Genomic DNA, 11,566 nt, shown 5'->3' with positions numbered 1-11,566 from the left:
GCTTCCGGGTCAATGGAGTTACCGGGTCTGACCAGTGCTGACCTCCGGCTTTCTGACCACGTCCAGACGGGCGCAATAGCCGAGTGGTTAAAGCGTTGGACTGTCAATCTGAGGGTCCCGGGTTCGAATCACGGTGATGGCGCCTGGTGGGAAAAGGGTGGAGATTTTTACGATCTCCCATGTCAACATATGTGCAGACCTGCTAGTGCCTGAACCCCCTTCGTGTGTGTATACAGCAAGCAGAAGATCAAATACGCACGTTAAAGATCCTGTAATCCATGTCAGCGTTCGGTGGGTTATGGAAACACAAGAACATACCCAGCATGCACACCCCCGAAAGCGGTGTATGGCTGCCTACACGGCGGGATAAAAACGGTCATACACGTAAAAGCCCACTCGTGTGCCTACGAGTGAACGTGGGAGTTGCAGCCCACGAACGCAGAATAAGAATAAGAATTGAACAGTGGCGCAATTTGAAAATCTTGAATAAATAGATAGATAAATAAATAAACAAATAAATAATAATTACAACAACAACAACAATACTACTACTACCAATAATAATAATAATAATAATTCTACTACTACTACTACTGATAATAATAATAATGATAATAATAAGAACGCAGTCAAAAGATGATTAACTCTCTCCATACAAACGGCGAAAGAGACGACGCTAACAGCGTTTCACTCCAATTACCACCATCAAAATATTGCAAGCGGAAGGCTCTTATACTGAAGAGGTGAATGTTGACAAAGAATACCACAATTCTGACGACGGAAGCTAAAAGGTTGGGTCAATCAGACACCCACTGGACATCCGAGGGGTCTGTGTAGAGGAGAAGAGAGGGCTGGCCGTACTGAGTGAGTTAAAGTCCAGATAGAATGGTGACTGGCAACAATCTGACCTGTTAGCAACCTTTTTTTTTTTCTTTTCTTTTTTTTTTTTTTTTTAATCACAGTGAGATGACAGCCCTTCACTGACGACCAGAAGAAGCAATCCGCAAAAAAAAAAAAAAAAAAAAAAGAAGGGGGGGGGGGGTTATAATAATGATAATAATAATAAAGTTAATCTGTTGCTGACTCGGCTGTGAATGGTGACTTGCAACAATCTGACCTGTTAGCAACTTTTTTTTCTTCTTTTCTTTTCTTTTTTCTTTCTTTTTTTTTTTTTTATCACAGTGAGATGACAGCCCTTCACTGACGACCAGAAACAGTCCGCAAAAAGAAAGGGGGGGGGGGGTTAATAATAATAATAACAATAATAATAATAACGTCAATCTGTTGCAGACTCGGCTGTCACTCATTAGTCACTGACAAGTCAGTGATGACCGTCATCAGTGACAGTGATTGACAGCTGTCAACGGGGCGAGGCAGTGCTGTGGAAAGTGACATAGACCTCGTGCACCCAGCCGTTCGTTAGAGAGTGTGGTGATGATGAGGATGATGATGATTATCATTATTACGGGTGACGTGGTCGGAATGGTTTAGTTCCCGAGTTCGAGTTCGACCCTTCTGTTAGTATCTGGTGGTGGGTTATTAAGGGTGGAGATTTTTTTTATTTTTTTATTTATTGATGTGCAGACCTGCTAGTGCCCGAGCCCCCGTTCGTGTGTATACACACGTTGGAGAACAAAGATGCATATGACAGATCCTGTTATCCATATCGGCGTTCGGTGGCTTGTGAAAGCAAGAATCATACCCAGCATGCACAACACCCCCGAAAACGAAGTATGGCTCCCTACATGACGGGGTAAATTGGCAAAATTTACACGCGCAAAATGTTACATGTGTGTGTGTGTGTGTGTGTGTGTGTGTGTGTGTGCGCGCGCGCGTGTGGGGGGGGGGGTCGTGCAGGCGTGCGCGCGTGTGTGTGTGTGTGTGCGTGTCCGTGTGTGTGTGTGTGTGTGTGTGTGTGTGTGTGTGTGTGTGTGCGCGCGCGCGCGCGCGTAACCGAAAACTTAATGAATAACACAGGAAACGAATGATCAGCGCCCAATGGCAGCCGCAGATCAGCTGTCAGTTGGCTGTACCGAGGCATGCAGACAGCCTGTTAAGTATTCCTACAGCGCTTAGAGGTTTGTTCTCTGATCCCAAGATAAGTAATAGGTATCCATATGACAAAACAGAACCATCTCACTTCAGGCCTTGTTGCACTGAGTGCCAGAGTGGAGAAAGTGGTGATACAATGGGTACCAGCACACTGTGGCATCAGAGGCAACGAAAAAGCGGACATTCTGGCAAAAGACGGTGCACAGAAGGAGCAGGCCAACAAACTGGTGTCATACGATGAAATCAAGACAATCATCAAGGCACAGCAAGGAATAAAGTGGCACCTCCAGCACCCCAAATATAACCCAGAAGACAGATACCATTTGCTGGAACGACGGGAACAGGTCAAGATCTTCCGCCTGAGGACTGGACACAACCGCCTGCTCCATCACATGCACACAAAATTTGGCATTGGACAGAGTGGAGAGTGCCCTTGTGGTGAGGGACCAATGACAACCGACCACATCCTTCAAGACTGTAGGACGCATGCAGCTTCCAGGAGGAAGTACTGGTCAACACCAACAGCAGTGGAAGCCAAAACTGTACGGCGCCCTGGAGGAGCTGCGACGGACGGCAGCCTTCATCGAGGACACCGGGCTGCTCATCTAATGGGAGGCGAACGAGGAAGAAGAAGAAGAATCCATATGATGTCATCATAGTCATCCAAACCTATCCCGTCCCCTCCCATCATTCAGACAGTGGGTTAGTTTCACCAGCACACCAACTTGGTTTCGCCAGCTGAAGTAGGTCAGCCTCACTGACGTTTCCTGATAGAAACTGTTGTGTTTCTTCTTCTTCTTCTTCTTTTTCTTCTTTCTTCTTCTCCTCCTCCTCCTCCTTCTCCTCCTCCTCCTTCTTCTTCTCTCTCCTTCTCCTCCTCCTTCTCATTCTCGTCCTCCTTCTCCTCCTCCTTCTTCGTTCATGGGCTGCAACACCCACGTTCACTCGTATGTACACGAGTGGGCTTTTGCGTGTATGACCGTTTTTGGGTTTTTGTTGTTGTTGTTTTTTTACCCCGCCATGTAGGCAGCCATACTCCCGTTTTCACAGGTTTCCCAACTTCTAAAACAGATTCCCGTCATAGCAGTTTTGCACGGATTCGATAGCTCTTTAAAGGTTCACCAGACTGGAGATTCATTATTGATTGTACAACCGAAGACACTACAAATAGGACACGCAATTAGCGAAACTGATTCTGCCTTCAGTGTTGTGAACTCTGACGCTGGTGAACAGGGTGCCAGTTGCATTGCTTGGTTCTAACGTTTTGACAGTTAAACGTGACTAAATGCCTACGTTGACCGAACTACGCCATTGGTCAGTTCCATACTACACACAGTTAGTAGCGGGTTACCACCATACTAGCCTCTTCCGCCCGAGCAATGCAACTGGCTCCAGAAAGAGAGCTAAGAACAGCCTTTCAAAGGTGCAGGGTAAGGTGTGTGGTGTGTGTGTGTGTGTGTGTGTGTTGGAGCTCATGTACGTTTATATGTATTTGACTGTGCTTTCATATCTGTGAAACTGCATGTTTGGTGCATATCTGTTATGCATGTGTGGGTGTATGTGTGAATGTGTGTCTTCATGTTTTACATTTATTTGCTTATCTATCATCATTGTTGTCTTATTTATTTATTTATTTATTTATTATTATTTTTATTATTTTTTTTATTATTATCATTACTACTACCTTTTTTTATATCATAATTATTTATTTATTTATTTATTTATTTATTTATGTAAGCTTATCTATTATTTATTCACCTTTTTTTTCTCTCTCAAGGCCTGACTAAGCGCGTTGGGTTACGCTGCTGGTCAGGTATCTGCTTGGCAGATGTGGTGTAGCGTATATGGATTTGTCCGAACGCAGTGACGCCTCCTTGAGCTACTGAAACTGAAACTGAAACTGAAAACTTTCAAAGATTACACGAACGTCTGAAAAGGGATGGAAGATGTCTTTGTAAAACGAGTAGAGACTGATGGAAATGCTAGACACAAACTGATGTATGATTGTGTTTGTTTGTTTGCATTTCCTTTAATCACAACACATTTCTCTGTGTGAAATTCGGGCTGCTCTCCCCCTCCCCAGGGAGAGCGCGTCGCTATACTACAGCGCCACCCATTTTGTGTATTTTTTCCTGCGTGCAGTTTTATTTGTTTTCCCTATCGAAGTGGATTTTTCTACAGAATTTTGCCAGGAACAACCCTTTTTTTGCCGTGGGTTCTTTTACGTGCGCTAAGTGCATGCTAGCACACGAGACCTCGGTTTATCGTCTTATCCGAATGACTAGCGTCCCAAACCACCACTCAAGGTCTAGTGGAGGGGGAGAAAATATCGGCAGGCTGAGCCGTGATTCGAACCAGAGCGCTCAGATTCTCTCCCTTCCTAGGCGGACGAGTTACCTCTAGGCCATCACTCCACTCTATATGCAATTCACAATCAGAATGCAGAGTTTAACAGGTGTTCATGCCATTGAGAGAAGAAAAAAAAAAAACTCCATCAAAACGTGTTTGGATGTATACAGTGCTCTAGTCTGGTGGACAAGGTGTGGGCAAAACTAACGAACTTGACATTCATGCTGTAGGCGAAACCGCGCGTCGGCGAGATGCATGTCGGCGAAACGCGTGCATGCAAAACACACGACGGCGAATCGTGAGTGGGCAAAAGATAAGTAGGTGAATCGCGCACAGGTAAATCGTTCGTAGGCGAACGCACATAGGCGAAACGCAAGTACTTGACAATCTTTCTGTAAGCGAATCGCGTATAGGCAAAATACACGCAGGCAAAATGCGCGTAGGCAAAAAACGCGTTGGTAAAACACACGTAGGCAAAACGCACGTAGAAGAATCACACATAGGCGAAACGAAAGTAAGCGAATCGCGTGTAGGCAAAACACGAGTAGGCGAAACGAGTAGGCGAAACATGCGGTAGAGCGAAACGTCGTGCACAGGTCAAAAACCACCCAACCACCCACCCACCTACCCGGCCTTCCCAACCCTCGGTACCCTCCAACCCCCTACCCCGCCCCCCAACCACCCCGCCCTGCCCACAACCTCCCACCTTTTATTTCAGTTTTTCTTCTTCTGGTTCATCTTTTTTTTTTCCAATATTATTATTCCCCCTTTTTTTTTCTTTTTCTTTTTTTTTTTTTTTCCCCCCCCCCCCCCCGCGCTCTCAGTGGGCACTCATGAAGCAGACGACATGGGAGTTGCCTCTTTGAAGTGTCGCCCGGCCCCGCCCCCTTCGTTCCACCCACTCTGACGTGTCTGTCAATCATCATTATTTCCACCCTCCCGGCCCCCCCACGCCCCCTTCCCCCCTCCCCTCCCCCCACCCTCTCCTTCCCGCCCAGTCTCTATTGGACTGACCTCCCGTTGTGAGCTCTTCAATGCGGGAGACGCGGAAAGTAGTTATTGGGGCGTGTGGTTGAAATCGATAGGAAAACTAGGAAGAGGGGGTGGGGGGGGGGGGTGAGGGGTAGGGGAGGGGGAGGAGGTGGGGGGAGGAAAGAAAGGTGGTGGTGGTGGCGGCGGGGGGTGGTGTGGGGGGTGGTGTGGGGGGGGGAAGGTGGGTTGATGAGGAGGAGGGTGGGGGGTAGTCATTCCCTCCTCGGTTCGTTTTGTCTGTCTGTGTCTCTCTTGGGGCTTGGGGTTGCAAATCTGTGCTCTCTCTCTCTCTCTGTCTCTCTCTCTCTCTCTCTCTCTCTCTCTCTCTCTCTCTCTCTGTCTCTCTCTCCCTCTCTCTCTCTCTCTGTGTAATATTTATGTGCGCATTATTATCTAGAATATGTCTTATTTAAGTGAACCCCTTCAAATGGGGCCATGGCCTTTCATGAATAAAAACGTGTGTGTGTGTGTGTGTGTGTGTGTGTGTGTGTCTGTGTGTGTGTGTGTCTGTGTGTGTGTGTGTGTGTGTGTGTGTGTGTGTGTGTGTGTGTGTGTAATATTTATGTGCGCATTATTATCTAGAATATGTTTTATTTAAGTGTACCCCGTCAAATGGGGCCATGGCCTTTGATGAATAACCCCCCCCCCCCTCTCTCTCTCTCTCTCTATCAAACACACACACACACACACACACACGCACGCACGCACGTACACACACACACACACACACACACGAATGCACATGCACACATGTACGAGGGGCGCTCGATAATTTTCTGAACACAGACATCTGGGCACACTCATCTGGGGCACACTCATCTGGGGCACACTCGCACATAAAACGACTATCCCAAGCTTTTCAATACACCCTCCCCCTTAGTAAGGTCTTCACGCATTTTCCCCATCCTTTCACACCCCGTGTCCAAGGCACTCAACCACGTGGAATAGGTGTGTCCAAAATAACGCCCTCGAAGAAAGCTCGAGCATCTTCAGTGCTCTGGAACTGTCTTCCCTTCAGCGGTCGTTTAATAATAATAATAAAAAATAAATAAATAAATAAATAAATAATAATAATAATGGATACTTATATAGCACACTATCCAGAAATCTGCTCTAGGTGCTTTACAAAAACGCTTTTGTTAACATAAAACATTACATCAATGTTACATACATACACACCAAAATGTGACTACACACACACACACACACACACACTGCACACATACATTTTAACATGCATGTGTATCTAACAGCTACCCTAACACATACGCACACATAGGCAGGCAGGCACAAACTTACAAAGGGAACAGAAACCAGCCACAAGGGGAACAACTGAGGAGGAAAATAACGGGGGTTATGTGACAATCTGTGCATTGTATTCCGACAGAAAGGTTGTTTTTGTGTTTTTTTTTGTTTGTTTTGTTTTGTTGTTGTTGTTTGTTTGTTTGTTTGGGTTTTTTTTTTTAAATTAATAATAATAAGTAGCTGCTGCTGTAGTGTGTGCACTGGCATCGTCATGACTACAGCAGGAGACTCTGGGTTCCAGTGTGGGGACGCTGTCTGCACCAGGCCTCAAATACTTTGAAGACACGGCCAGTGGTGGTTGGCACTCTGGTCTGTGGTCATTGTCTTTCTGTCCTTAACTGGTATGGTGACTATGCGGCCGGATTTTGAAAGAAGAAAAAAAAGAGAAAAAAAGGAAGAAAGAAAAGAGAGAAATACGCCACAATTCGTTTCCCTGCACTTCTGGATTTTTTTTTTTTTTTTTTTTTTTAACTTTTACATGTGCATTATCTCATGGGATGACCCCGACTGCCGACTGTTGCTTTGTTTCGGGATCACACTGAAATGCTCACGCCTCGTCTGTAGCTGCAATGTCCTAAACGCGACTTCACCTTTCTCCGTCGAAGGTTTCAAGCATGGACTGATGGCCTAGAGGTAACGCGTCCGCCAAGGAAGCGAGAGAATCTGAGCGCGCTGGTTCGAATCACGGCTCAGCTGCCGATATTTTCTCCCCCTCCGCTAGACCTTGAGTGGTGGTCTGGACGGTAGTCATTCGGATGAGACGATAAACCGAGGTCCCGTGTGCTAGCAAACACTTAGCGCACGTAAAAGAACCCACAGCAACAAAAGGGTTGTTCCTGGCAAAATTCTGTAGAAAAATCCACTTCGATAGGAAAAATAAATAAAACTGCACACGGGAAAAAAAACAACACAAAAAACGGGTGGCCCTGTAGTGTAGCGACGCGCTGTCCTTGGGGAGAGCAGCCCGAATTTCACCCAGAAAAATATGTTGTGATAAAAAGAACTAAAATAGAAATACAAATGTGTGTGCTCCAGTAAACCCTGATCCTTCTGTCGTTCATCACTGAAGTCATGAGGAACCCAAAACGAACACAATGGTTCCCAACGCCAAGGTGGGCATGGAAAATAAAACAGACCCTTTTCGATGAAATGTTCTTTATTAAATTTAACTAGTTCTGTGTTGAATAGTCCTGTTGGTTGTTTATTGTAGGTCCCCACATGAACCTCTTTTCAAATATTAATCTATAGAAGTAGTGCATACAATATTTGATTATTGATGATTTTTTTGGTCCTAATCCCGCTTCCCCCGTCCCGCCTCTCACACACATCCTTCCAGTATTATGTTTTTTCTTTCTCCAATCACTGACACTCAGCCACATTTTACATTTTGTACTCTATCTTTTCCACATTCTGTTCTCTCTCTCTCTCTCTCTCTCTCTCTCTCTCTCTCTCATGATTGGTTAAAGAGAACAGAGCTTTGAGCATACGCGTTGTAAGATTATATTCTTATGCAAATCTGTTCTTAAAAAATATGTAATCACCCCTTCAAATGGGGCCATGGCCTTATTGAATAAACTTTCGTTTCTCTCTTCTCTCTCTCTCTCTTCCTTTCTTAGTCCCCTCCCCCTTGCCCCCCCCTCCCCTCCATCTCAACCGCCCCCCTTTTTCATTCGAATATACAGAAATGTCGATTTCTAATCAATAATAACAATCATCATGATGATAGAAATGATAATAATCCAAATAATATCAATAATAATATCATTTATTTTCAGTCTAATATCATCATCTTAGATGAACAGACTATAAATAATTAAACGAACGAACGTTCACTGAATGTTCTGCTTCAATACAGGTAACTTTTAGTGTCTCCCAAATCACTGAAGGGTAACCATCTCTGGAGTGACAACGGTTACTGGATGACCAGAACGGCCATCTCCCAAACTGAAATTCTTTGAAGCAGTTTGAAACTGATGTTCTGCATGGACCTTGTTTGACAAAGCAGCGTGTCAAACTCTTAAAAATCTATTATTTGTATTTGTATTTCTTTTTTTATCACAACAGATTTCTCCCTGTGAAATTCGGGCTGCTCTCCCCAGGGAGAGCGCGTCGCCACACTACAGCGCCACCCATTATTTTTGGTATTTTTTCCTGCTTGCAGTTGTATTTGTTTTCCAAAATCGAAGTGGATTTTTTTTTTTTTTTTTTTTTTTTTTTTTTTTTTTTACAGAATTTTGCCAGGAACAAACCTTTTGTTGCCGCGGGTTCTTTTACGTCTGCTTAGTGCATGCTAGCACACGGGACCTCGGTTTATCGTCTCATCCGAATGACTAGCGTCCAGACCAGCACTCAAGGTCTAGTGGAGGGGGAGAAAATATCGGTGGCTGAGCCGTGATTGGAACCAGCGCGCTCAGATTCTCTCGCTTCCTGGGCGGAGGAGGCGTTACCTCTAGGCCATCACTCCACCTTACTGAACGGTTTTCCCTGGCAGTTTCAGTTTCAGTTTCAGTAGCTCAAGGAGGGGTCACTGCGTTCGAACAAATCCATATACGCTACACCACATCTGCCAAGCAGATGCCTGACCAGCAGCGTAACCCAACGCGCTTAGTCAGGCCTTGAGAAAAAAAAAAAATAAAAAAAAAATAAAAAATAAAAATAAAATAAAGGTGAATAAATAATAGATAAGCTTACATAAATAAATAAATAAGTAAATAATAATTATAATAAGTAGTAGTAATAATAATAACAATAATAAAATAATAATAACAATAAATGAATAAATAAATAAATAAATAAACAAATAAGACAACAATGATGATAAATCAGCAAATAAATGTAAAACATGAAGACACACATTCACACATACACCCACACATGCATAACAGATATGCACCAAGCATGCAGTTTCACAGATATGAAAGCACAGTCAAATACATATAAACGTACATGAGCCCCAACACACACACACACACACATTACCCTGCACCTCCTCTACCCCCCTCCTCCACACACTCATTTCTAGTCTACGTATCGCAGCTTCCACGGCACACACACACAGGTGATGATGGATCATAGCAGGAAAATCACGGTGTGAAAGGGACACATGTTCTACAGTAGGGCCATCAGTCAGCCCACATGTTGCCTTCGTGGGCAGTACAGGTTTTCAGGACTTGAATGATATTTAAGGCTGTTTTCTTTGGTGTTATTGCTCTATTGTGTGACGTAAATTGGGATTCTGTTGTTGATGTGGTTGTATTCTCTGTTCATGTAAATGATGCAGACCCCGTGTACAAGCATAAACACGCAATCACACACAAATAGTTAATTAAATCACACACACACACACACACACACTCACACACACACACACACACACACACACACACACACACACACACTCACACACACACACACACTACCACTCACATACAACTCTCTCTCTCTCACACGACTCACTCTCTCTCTCTCACACGACTCACTCTCTCTCTCACGCACACACACACACACACACACACACACACATACACACACACTACCACTCACATACAACTCTCTCTCTCTCTCTCTCACAACTCACTCTCTATCTCTCTCTCTCTCACACACGCACACACACACACAACTCTCTCTCACACACACACACAAACACACACATTACCCTGCACCTCCTCTACCCCCCTCCTCCACACACTCATTTCTTGTCTACGTATCGCAGCTTCCACGGCACACACACACAGGTGATGATGGATCATAGCAGGAAAATCACGGTGTGAAAGGGACACATGTTCTACAGTAGGGCCATCAGTCAGCCCACATGTTGCCTTCGTGGGCAGTACAGGTTTTCAGGACTTGAATGATATTTAAGGCTGTTTTCTTTGGTGTTATTGCTCTATTGTGTGACGTAAATTGGGATTCTGTTGTTGATGTGGTTGTATTCTGTTGTTGATGTGGTTGTATTCTGTTGTTCATGTGGTTGTATTCTCTGTTCATGTGGTTGTATTCTGTTGTTGATGTGGTTGTATTCTGTTGTTGATGTGGTTGTATTCTGTGTTGATGTGGTTGTATTCTCTGTTCATGTGGTTGTATTCTGTTGTTCATGTGGTTGTATTCTGTGGTTGTGATTCTCTGTTGATGTGGTTGTATTCTGTGTTGATGTGGTTGTATTCTGTGTTGATGTGGTTGTATTCTGTTGTTCATGTGGTTGTATTCTGTTGTTCATGTGGTTGTATTCTGTTGTTCATGTGGTTGTATTCTGTTGTTCATGTGGTTGTATTCTGTGGTTGTGATTCTGTGTTGATGTGGTTGTATTCTGTTGTTGATGTGGTTGTATTCTGTTGTTGATGTGGTTGTATTCTGTGGTTGTGATTCTCTGTTGATGTGGTTGTATTCTGTTGTTCATGTGGTTGTATTCTGTTGTTCATGTGGTTGTATTCTGTTGTTCATGTGGTTGTATTCTCTGTTCATGTGGTTGTATTCTGTTGTTGATGTGGTTGTATTGTTGTTCATGTGGTTGTATTCTGTTGTTCATGTGGTTGTATTCTCTGTTCATGTGGTTGTATTCTGTTGTTCATGTGGTTGTATTCTGTGGTTGTGATTCTGTGTTGATGTGGTTGTATTCTGTGTTGATGTGGTTGTATTCTGTGTTGATGTGGTTGTATTCTGTTGTTCATGTGGTTGTATTCTGCTGTTCATGTGGTTGTATTCTGTTGTTCATGTGGCTGTATTCTCTGTTCATGTGGTTGTATTGTTGTTCATGTGGTTGTATTCTGTTGTTCATGTGGTTGTATTCTCTGTTCATGTGGTTGTATTCTGTTGTTCATGTGGTTGTATT

Source organism: Babylonia areolata, chromosome 32 (genome assembly GCF_041734735.1).
Source record: "Babylonia areolata isolate BAREFJ2019XMU chromosome 32, ASM4173473v1, whole genome shotgun sequence".
Lineage (NCBI taxonomy): Eukaryota > Metazoa > Mollusca > Gastropoda > Neogastropoda > Buccinidae > Babylonia > Babylonia areolata.
Note: the sequence above shows the minus strand (reverse complement) of the source record.